The sequence below is a fragment of the Rattus rattus genome, chromosome 2 (genome assembly GCF_011064425.1).
Source record: "Rattus rattus isolate New Zealand chromosome 2, Rrattus_CSIRO_v1, whole genome shotgun sequence".
Taxonomy (NCBI): Eukaryota; Metazoa; Chordata; class Mammalia; order Rodentia; family Muridae; genus Rattus; species Rattus rattus.
In genome coordinates this window covers 139,538,395-139,549,924 of record NC_046155.1, presented here as the reverse complement: position 1 = coordinate 139,549,924, position 11,530 = coordinate 139,538,395, and the positions used below count along the sequence as shown (strand labels likewise).

The following is an 11,530-nucleotide window of genomic DNA, read 5'->3' as shown; positions in this document are numbered from 1 at the left end:
TTGTTGAAGATGTTTTTTTTTTTTTTAAATATGGTTTTGGTTTCTTTGTCGATAAATGTCCGTAGGTATGGAAGATTATTTCTGGCGTTTTGATTCCAATAAATTGATCAACTTGTCTTTTTCTGTACAAATACCATATAGTTTTTATCATTATTTCTCTGCAGTACTGCTTGAGGCCAGTACTTGTGATTCTGTCTGAAGTTATCTTATAGTTCAGGACTGTTTTGTCTATGTGCGTTTATTATTTTTCCATATGAAATAGAAAACAGTTCTAGAGATTTTTATATATTTTTAATGTAGAGGCTCATTTCATAAACACATCTTTCCAAGAATGGCTTTCTAATTAGTCAATAGGTTTCATATAAATGTTTAAAATGCCACTTACAGTTTATGGCTTTATTTCTATAGATATATTTAATAATATTTACCCTATTCTTATGATATCAAATGTCCTGTCTAAAAGTTCTATCTTATATCAGTGAGTTAAAATTTACTACCTATTTTCTCCTCTTTTAGATTCAAGACATCGGGTCTTATGCTACAACTTTGAAACATTTGCAGTCGAGAATTGGAGGGCAGTTAATAAATATGTAATTTCATTCTTTTACCTGCAGCCATTCCCATTGATCAGAATCATTTATTACAATTTTTAAATTTTATTAAACCAACAGATGTCACTGTGGGATTATATGTAAGTCCTCATTTCTAATCAATTGATTCATGTATTAACTTTTCTGATATATTGTGTAGACTTTTCACTTCAGCTGTGTAGGACAATGTGATATCTGGGATCCTGATAATTCATTCTGTTCTATTATGCATGGCTTTTACTGTGTTGTTGTTGTTGTTTTTCTTTTTCTGTTTGTTTTTGGCCAAAGTGAAACTTCTTGTTCCCATATGAAATTACAATTACATTTTTAATTGTGTATGAAAAATTTTGGTTGGAGATTACATTAAATGTGTGAATTGCTTTTGGAAGAATGCCATTTATAATGTAATAGCTCTGTTATCTTATAACCATGGAGGAATTTTATCCTGAAATTTCTTTAATATTTTTACTTTCTTAAATTGTCAGCGTACCCTTTTACGTTTTGGATGTGTATGTGTTCATGTGTGGGTGTGTGTGCATGTGTGCTTGCATGCTTTGTGAATGGCATGTTTTTCTATGATTTCTTAAATAGTAATATTGTTATACATGAAACTTACTGAATTATTTTGTGCTAATTTTTTATCCTGTCACCTTTGTGGGGTCCATCAGTAGCAATAGGTTTCTTGTTTAAAATTAAGGAAAATTTACATTTAAAATAAGATGATATTCAAATGAACATATTTAACCACTGATATTCCATTTTTGTTACATTTTTCTCCATCACTCTTTCCCTTGAATTGACTCCTAATAATATAATAAGTAGGCAAGAAAATGAACATTCTTGTTTTCTTCCAAAATGTTATTAATATTTGTCACCGTAATGTAATTCTGGCTCTGACGTTGTCATATATTGTCTCTCTTAATTCAAAATATGTTCTCTGTATCCTTACCAGTGGCTGCATTTTTTAGGAAAAGTGACCCTTGCTCATCAGGCAGTCATTAGTGCTAAGGGAGCCCAGGTATGTGACTTAACAATAGATGAGTACACATTTGGAGTGTACTTGGAGTTTCTAGTGGTTATTCATTTGTGTGATGATCAACACTAAATGCAACATTAATTACATGTAAACAAACACTAAGAATGGCAAAAACTACTGGATATAATAAAAAATGTATTTGTGTGTGTGTGAAACTGACCATTTACAATAGCATCAAATGATTTTATTCTGGAACCTAAAAGTTCCCTCAAAACACATCTTAATTATGTTTGCAGTTCCAGGACTAATTCCTCACTCTTTGAAGAAAGCCTCAACTGCAATAAAGAAAGTGGTTGTTTAGTCCTATAAAACAGTCTCACTGCTATTTCACCATTGGTACATTTTGCCTCACATGTCATCATTGTAGATTGCAATGTCCTGCAATAGCTAAAAATCATCATCTTGTTTTGCTAGCAATTGAATAGTACTCTGTATTAGTATTCAATATAGCTAACAGAAATAATTTTCTGTTTAGTTCAAGCTTGATTTTTTTATGTCCAGCAGATGAAATATGTGATAGCTTCAACAATGTCATCATATTTTTAAGAGGAAGAGAAAAGAATTCTACTAGCCTATTATTTTTACATGCTTTTTTGTTTCTATGACCAATAAATCCTACAGAAGTCATCTTTATCTTTCAATGAAATTTGTATTTATTAAGACATATAGTTTTGCTCTTCACTCTCTGATTCATTACAACAGGTGCAATTCTTTGTTTTTCTGAAAGTATCCACAAAACTCTATGTAATCTTGATTTCTTATAAGTCTAACATTCAGATTGCAGAATTGTCACAAATGATACTTAATACAGTAGTAAAAGAAATATTTTCCTTGGGGTATAAAAGTGTCTATTTCATCTTAAAAGTCTGAAGTCACGCACTATCATGGAGTGAAGACATTAACTCAAGGCAGGGAATGGAAGCAGGGGCTTAGGCAGAAGCCATGCTACTGCTTACCAGTTTGCTCCCTGTGGGTAGTTCAGAATGATTCCTTATACACACCAATAAACACTAACCAGGTAAAGGGCCACGCAAAGGGGGCTGGGTCCTCTCATATCAATAATCAATTATGAAAATGACCTACAGATTTTTAATCAGGTTACCTCGTAGACACAGTTCAACTGATGTTCTCTAATTACAGAAAACTCAACTTGAGTAAAGTTGAGAAAAAATCCAGAATAAAATGCACATATAAAGTATCAAACACATATTTTATATATTACAGAATGTATGTATGTAATAATTATACATTTTTGAACAGTGGATAAGAATTCAAAGTCCAGAAAGAAAGCACAATTCAATGAGCAGTTGATTTTATACACACATAAAACACAACAGTCTACTGGTACTCAACTTTCCTTTTATTTATTTATTTATTTTCTTGAATATTTTTTATTTACACTTCAAATGTTATTCCCTTTCGAGGTTTCCTGGATATAATCCCCACCCCCTATTCCTTACCCCTGGCCCATTCTTCTATGAGGGTGTTCCCCACCAAACCATCCACCCATTCTCACTGCCCTGCCGTGACATTCCCCTACACTGAGGGTCCAGCCTTGGCAGCATCAAGGGATTCTCCTCCCTTTGGTCCCCAACAAAACCATCCTCTGCTACCATCCTCTGGATTCATGGGTCTGTCCATGAGTACTCTTCTGATGGTGAATTACTCTTTGGGAGCTCTGGTTGGTTGGTATTGTTCTTATGGGGTTGTAACACCCTTAAGCTTTTTCATTCCTTTCTCTATCTCCTCCGGTGGGGACCCTCATCTCATTTCAATTGTTAGCTGCAAGCAATTGCCTCTGAATTCACGATGCTTTGTCAGAGCATTGCAGAATATAGCTATAGCTGGCTCCTCTTAGCATGCACTTCTTGACATAAGCAATACTGTGTGGATTTGGTAGCTATATGTATATGGGGTGAATCCCCAGGTGGAGCCGGCTCCGAATGGCCATTTCTTCAGTCTCTGCTCCAAACTTTGTCTCTATATCTCCCCCTGACTGCTCCTTAGTGCCTATGCCCAGCATATACTGAAGGTGCTAGGCATTCCTCTTGGGTCAGAAATGTGGGAAGAATTAGTTGTCTTATCTGAGCTCTCAGGATTGTCCACACTTCTGAGTGTCCAGCTCTCTCCTCCAAGGGATTTGGTTGCAGGGAGCTGTGGGACCTGGTCAGTACAGTTCTTGGCACATGCAGAAACCAGAAGATTCCTGCTGCTGACTACTCCTATATTACTGTATTCCCATATTCAGAGGGGACTGGGCAGGTTCCTCTTCAGACAGGAATATGAACAGAAATCACAGTCTCACCTGAGCTCTCAGGATTGTCTGAACTTCTGAGAGTACAGCTCTCTCCCACCATGGGATTTGGGTGTAGAGAGCTGTGAGATTGGTTCAACTCTGGGCACATTGAGAAACCGGAAGTGCCCTGTCCCAAATAACTTCTGTTTTTGTGTGTCCTAAGTTCACCAAGACAGTCACTTGGAGCAGAAGAATTGGTCTTACTTCTGCTCTCAGGTGTATAGGTGCTCCTGTACACTGATTTTTAGCTCTCAGCACTGGCAAAAATCAGTAGGTTCATGCCTCTTATTGCTCCTAAGTCCCTTTGCCCAGAGGGTTCCTCTTGGGGAAGGAATGGGAGCAGAAGTGGTAATCTCGTCTGAACTCTCAGAATTGTACACACCTAAAGAAATGTTCAACATCCTTAGTCATCAGGGAAATGCAAATCAAAACAACTCTGAGATTCTACCTCATACCAGTCAGAATGGCTAGGATCAGAAACTCAGGTGATAGCAGATGCTGGAAAGGATGTGGAGAAAGAGGAACACTCCTCCATTGTTGGTGGGACTGTAAATTGGTACAACCACACTGGAAATCAGTCTGCAGTTTCCCCCGAAAATTGGACTTTCCATTACCTGAGGACCAATCTTTACCTCACATGGGCGTATACCCAAAAGATGCTCCAACATACAACAAAGACACATGCTCCACTATGTTCATAGCAGCCTTATTTATAATAGCCAGAAGCTGGAAGTAACCCGGATGTCCTTCAACAGAGGAATAGATACAGAAAATGTGATACATCTACACAATAGAATATTACTCAGCTATCAAAAATAATGACTTCATCAAATTCATAGGAAAATGGATGGAACTAGAAAATATCATCCTGAGTGAGGTAACCCAATCACAGAAAAACACATTTGGTATGCACTCATTGATAAGTGGATATTAGCCCAAGTGCTCGAATTATCCAAAATGCAATGCATAGGCCACATGAAACTCAAGAAAGATGACCAAAATGAGAATGCTTCACTCCTTCTTTAAAAGAGGAACAAAAATATCCAAAGGAATGTATAGGGAGGCAAAGTTTAGAGCATAGACTGAAGGAACAACCACTCAGAGCCTGCTCCACATGTGGCCCATTTATATACAGCCTCCAAAACTAGATAAGATGGATGAAGCTGAGCAGTGCATGCTGACAGGAAGAAGTGCATGCTGACAGGAACTGGAGATAGATCTCTCCTGAGAGGCACAGCCAGAGCATGTCAAATAGAGAGGTGAATGCTAGCAGCAAACCTCTGAACTGAGAATGGGACCCCCATTGGAGGAATTAGAGAAAGGAATGAAAGAGCTGAAGGGGCTTTCAATCTCCTAAGAACAATGATAACAACCAACCAGAGCTTCCAGGGACTAAACCACTACCCAAAGAATATACATGGGCTGACCGTGGGCTCCAACTGCATATGTGGCAGTGAAGAGACTTGTTGGGGCACCAGTGGAAGGGGAAGTCCATGGCCCTGCCAATGTTGGACCCCCAGTGTTAGAGAATGTTGTGGGGGCAATAAGGTGAGTGGATCGGGAGGAGAACAGCCTTTTAGAAGGGGAGGGGGAGCAGTTAGGGGTCTGATGGACAGGGAACTGGGAAATGGAATAACATTTAAAATGTAAATAAGAAATATCCAATTTAATAAAAATGGGAAAAAAAGTAAAAAGAAAAACATGTGAGGATGAAATAATTATTACAAATATCCTGATAAGTTTTTTGAATCTCACAAGCTCATAGATATTGTCTGAAATTTAATTTTTATTTAGCTACAGTATTGCTTCTCGAAGTAGTCCTCTCATTTTCAACCTTAGTTGTCTCACAGATTTATTTTCCCTAGAGAAATTATTCTCCATACTGTAAAATAGCTTTCAAAATCAGTCATATATAAGAATTGGATGAGAATTCATTAAAGCATTGTTTATAAAATTCTAATTTGGAGCATTTAGTTCCTAAGACTCTTCTCTAGTAAGAATGTAACTCATGGATTGAACTGACTTTTAAATAACACCTAAGACCAAAATTGTCTTATTTTAGTGATGTTAAGAATTTTGAATCTACCTATTTTGCTATTGTAGTGCACTGTCAAAGGACTAAGAGAATATTTAATGCCACATAAAGAAACTGCTGTACAACAAATTGATTAATTACAGTATTACTTGTTTTCTAGTATTATTTTATGCAATTCAACAATGTGAGCTCTCTTTTTTCAAGGAATACCCAGAAATAGTCAAGGGAAACATCATAAAACTCACATAGTATATTGGTGCTAGAAATTTGGAATCATGATGCATCATTCCCATTGCCTTTGCTGTTATCCTTCCCCCACGTAAGCTCACAAAAGCATTAATGTATATCAGGATGGCTCTTTCTTCTGTATACACTGTTTTTATTATTTATTAAACATGAATCCATGGAAAGAGCTGTCCAATACGTTTACAGAATCTATCAACTATTTTGTGTATATCATTATTACTATGCCACATAGTTTAACATAGAATATGCTATGTGTGCTAAATCTGAAAATTGCATATATGAACTTATATAATATAAACAAGAATCATTGCCTTCCCATTTTAACAATAAACTATGCCTGCTCATAGTTTATTCATTTGTATTCCTGATTTTCTAGTCTCTGAATATTTTTCATGGGTATACTAATTTACGGGTATGATTATTATTTCTGAGTTGATTTAAATTAATATGCCTTAGCTCCATAATAGGGGTAGGTGTACAAGTAGTACCAAGTCCCTGTTTAGGTGCAGCATCCTACTCCTGAAAACTGTGCCAAGTATAGATTTCATTTTAGGACACAAATCCCACTACAAATGTTGGTTTTTCTCATGATAGGCAGTTCATCATTGTATCTGTTGGAATTCATTGGCAGGATGTATTTCCAAGCTTGGAAAAAGTGGTGATTAGGATTCTCCTACAGTAGCCTGCTTCATATATTCTGTTAATAAGAAAGTTATCCACTAAGATACATAGTAGAATCAAGCTTTTAGGTCAATGCTAGATAAATTTATTTCTGTTCTTTGACTTAAGCATGTGTTGACTTCAGCAATAGGGTATTACATTCAAATTCTGTATGGTAACTAAAACGGTTTTTAGTGGCTGGACTATATGGGCAATCTCTAGAAAATAAATTCAAAGTAGACAACCCAATTCTGGCACTGGACTATGTATTTGTTAGGCTATAGTGTCCAGTGGAAAAATCATCACCTTATTACTTCTTAACCCTATTTGAAAATGTTTATATGTATATTTTTAGTGAAACCTCTTTAGAAGTTTGCTTCCATATGCCTTTTTCAAAACGACTTTAGGGATATTTACCCTTCCTCACATTCATTCCTCAAATCTCAGCTTCTACTACCATCACCATTTATTCAGTGGTTTGTTTATGCTTGGCCCAGGGAATGGCACTGTTAGGAGATGTAGCTTTGTTGGAGTAAGTGTGTCACTGTGTGTGTGGCTTTCAATACCCACATCTTAGCTATCTGGAATCCAATCTTCTGCTTGATGCGATTATAATATAGGTGTAGCTCTCAACCCTTGAATGCCCATGTCTGCCTGGACACTACCAGGCTCCTACCTTGATGATAATTGACTGAATCTCTGAACCTGTGAGCCAGCCCCAATACAATGTCATGTTTATAAGAGTTGCCTTGGTCATGGTTTCTGTTCTCAGAAGTAAAACCCAAAGACATTTAGTTTGTTATTAGTTTCCCTTTATATTTATACCGTTGTTTTTAAACACTTCCTTCCCATTAAATACAGACCCATGATGTTATATATTTATATATTTATTCCAACAATGACATATGTATGTGAAAAATCATTTGTCACTTTTAAAATTTAATTTTATATTTTATTTCTTCCCTTTACTTTCTGCTTGCTGTCCCCCTCCCATGTCACCACCGCTCCCACAACCTTTCCCACTTCTCCCCCTCCTCTTCTAGGCAGGTGAGGCCTGTCTAGGCATCCTATGACCCTGGCAATTTAGATAAAGGTGATTGCTGTTTAAGCCTGGCAATTTGAGTTTTCTCCCAACCAGAATAACATATCACATACAGAAAGACAAATTTTTCCTCTAGCTTTATTCAGTTTTTGGGACCACACACACACACACACACACACACACACACACACACACACACACAGCACACACACAGAGAGAGAGACAGAGACAGAGACAGAGTCCACCTGGTAAATACTGTGTATCTATGGTTTGTGGTTAGTCAAACATTTAAGAAAGCCAGTCTGAGGTTCCTTAGAAAATTGGACATTGAACTTTCCTGAGAATCCTGTCCTCTTCAGGGCTATAAAAAGATTCCCCTATTCTTATAAAAAAGACACCCAAGCTCCATTCATGTTTTCGCAGCCTTGGGTTAATAGCCAGTTGTTCTGAAAGAACAGATGCCCTTCAACAGAGGAATGGATACAGAAATGTCATCTACACAATGGAATATTACTCAGCTATCAAAATAACGACTTAAATTATGACAAATTGGTTGAACTGGAAAATATCATCCTGAGTTGAGCCCCCAATCACAGAAAGACATATTGGTCTGTCTTTGATAAGTGGCTTCATTCCCAAATGCTTGAATTTCCCTTGCCTAGAACAAATAAACATTTTGAAGAATTTCAAAATGTGAATGGGCAGGTTGTTGTCTTTAAAAGGGAAGAATATTTGGTCTCTTCAGGGAAGAGAGGGCAAAGATTAAAACAGAGACTGAAGGAACACCCATTCAGATTTTTTTGCCCCACATGTGGCCCATACATATACAGCCACCCAATTAGACAAGATGGATGTCAGTTGCAGATTCCATTCTTTTCATGGCCATCTAGGCATCTCTCCTGACCTTCGCAACACCTGATACTGAATCCCCATTCCCTACCATATTCCCCCTGCTTCTCAGTTCCCACCATGAATCTAGTCTTTTCTGGTTATTTTATCCCCTCTTCTAAGTGAAATTCAAACTTCCTTGTTTGGTCCTTCCTTCTTGTTTAGCTTCTTTGGGCCTATACAGTGTTACATGGAATCTGTATTTAAAGGCTAATATCCACTTATAAGTGAATATGTATCATTCATGTCTTTTTGGCACTGGGTTACCTCACTCAGGATGATATTGTCAAATTCTGCCAGCCTGTCTTCCACAGTGAATTCTGAACCTTTATAGGGAGACATGGTATAGGCATTTTATTTAGTGACAGGAATTGAGCAATGTTTTATTCCCTGCATCTTGAACAGCTATTGATCTCTATGTTAGGCATGATGTGCTAGCAGAAGAACCTTCTCTCAAGAGGGTTGAAAAATACACTAAGCTGTGGTTCTAAGGATAAGTCATACGGAGTTAGACTAATACTATGTTCATTTGACAGAATAATAACCTTTGCCTTTCCCTTAGGGCCTATGATCTGTTTGGCTACATGTTTTTGATTCACATAATACAATAATTTATACATTCCAATTTTGGGAGAAAGTCTTAATTTCAACCAGAATATAGACTGGTTATTCTCATGTCCTTCATACCACTGTTGCATCAGTAGGCAGTTTATCCAGACCTGTTAATGCTACAACTTGCTTGATTCACAGCTTTATAAACTGCAGTTGAATTTGTTTCTGAATGGGCGGGGAAGGATTTCATCTGGAAGCAATGGGAAGAAAAGGTGAGTATGATCAAACCACACTAAGAAATTCACAGACACACTCACACACACACACACAAAATAAATAAATAAAATAAGGAAATACATGCATGAAGGTTTGCTGATGCCATATTTTTATTATATCCATGCATAAGGACAGTGGTTCTAAGAGAGATAAATACGTAGGTAAGTAAATAGATAGATAGATAGATAGATAGATAGATAGATAGATAGATAGATAGATAGATAGATAGATTGATACATTGATACATAGAGACAATCTTTGTTGAAATGGATTGTAACAACATTATTCAGTCAATTACTTAATATGTCAAAGAGCCATTCCACATTTGTTCTTTATCCTTTATCCTTTTTCCTGTTCCACATACCGTAGCAGTTATGTGCATGTGACTTTATAATGTTATGCCTTCAGGAATACAGTTATATGCATGTTCAGAATTATCATCTCACTAACTAGGATATGCACAAAGTCATAGCATTTCTACCTAACCTATAGTAAATAATCAAAACCTCTGATTCCAGAAACATAATGTTCAAAGAAATCTTTTAAACTGCATTCATATGCATATATTCATAAAGGATTTGCTGTTTGTTAACACAGTAACCATAGGATGCCTCTTAATTTTATTTATCTCCATATTCCCTCCTCTACTCACTTATTCACTAATTATCACTACTGGTTCCTTCACTTTCCAACCCCGTGCTATGCATATCCATCTATTCTAGTTCCCTTTCCTAAGGAGACCTATCTATTACTCCTAGTCTCTTACTCTAAACCCAGTTTCTCTGGTTCTGTAGATTGTACATTTTTATCATTGACTTAACAGCTAATGTCCACATATAAGCAAATAATATATTTGTCTTGGTGGTCTGGGCTACATCATTCAGTATGATGTTTCCTAGTTCCATTCATTTACCTTTGAATTTCATTATTTCATTTCTTTTAGGGACTAAATTTTTCAAAGAAGAAAAAGTAGATGAAAGTTACCATGTTGTGACCTGTAATTTCACATTGGGAGAGATGAACGTGGAGTACTTGTCTGAGGACACTTTGGATTACACTAATTAGAAGGAACCCTAGGCTGCAGTTTGTGAGTATGTATCAAAAAGTCACCAAAAGAAGTGAGTTTAAATGATGATATAAATGAACAAATAACTAATTTATCTGAGATGTAAGTAGAGTAAAATATTTTGCAGTAACTAAATATTACATGTTTGAACAAAAGGACAATACAAATCAAATCAAATGATTTTTACGCTTTTCAAACCATTGACACATAGGGATGTTGCTCAAAATAGGATGTATGCCCAGTGTGTTACAGTTCCTGAGTTGAAATCCCACTGTTTCAGTGAAAAAATAATTTGACTCACCAGTGAGTTGGCAGGTTATATAAAATGAACTCCAGTCAAAACAGAGTTCCATCCTGGAGAGTATCAGAGTAGTAGTAGAGGATTGACTTGCACAATTTTGCTCTGACCAATAGAAATGTATCCTCTGAAGACTAGCTTAATTAAATGTTAGTACCTAAAGATGAATCAATATGGAATCTGTATTAGTTTTTGAATTACTAATTTTGAAAATTGATTTTTTTCATTCAATATATTATAACCCCTCCTTACTTTGTCTTCCCATATCCTTTTTACCTCCACAATGATCTAATTCCTCATGTTCTCATCCTACCCCTTAGAAAACATGAAAAGAAATCATGAAATATGAGAAAAAACACAAGAAGCACATAGACACACATTTATACATGCTCACAGAGAAAGCCCAGGAAAGTATTAAATTGGGAGGCATAATGTATCAGAAAACTACCAGCATGGTTAAAATATAGTATATTATTAATCAAAAAATTCAAAATTACCATTGATTTATGTAAGGTAGAATGAAGTACCTGCTTGATTGTAGGTTC

The 11,530-nt window shown here is 36.3% G+C and overlaps 1 long non-coding RNA gene across 1 annotated transcript; it reads left to right on the top strand.

The window, feature by feature from the left end:
* Nucleotides 1-361: 361 nt before the first annotated feature.
* Nucleotides 362-11,225, top strand: LOC116892027. Its single transcript, XR_004386900.1, has 3 exons — nt 362-1,608; nt 9,544-9,617; nt 10,565-11,225. It is a non-coding gene; the product is annotated as an uncharacterized LOC116892027 (long non-coding RNA).
* The last annotated feature ends 305 nt before the right edge of the window (nt 11,226-11,530 follow it).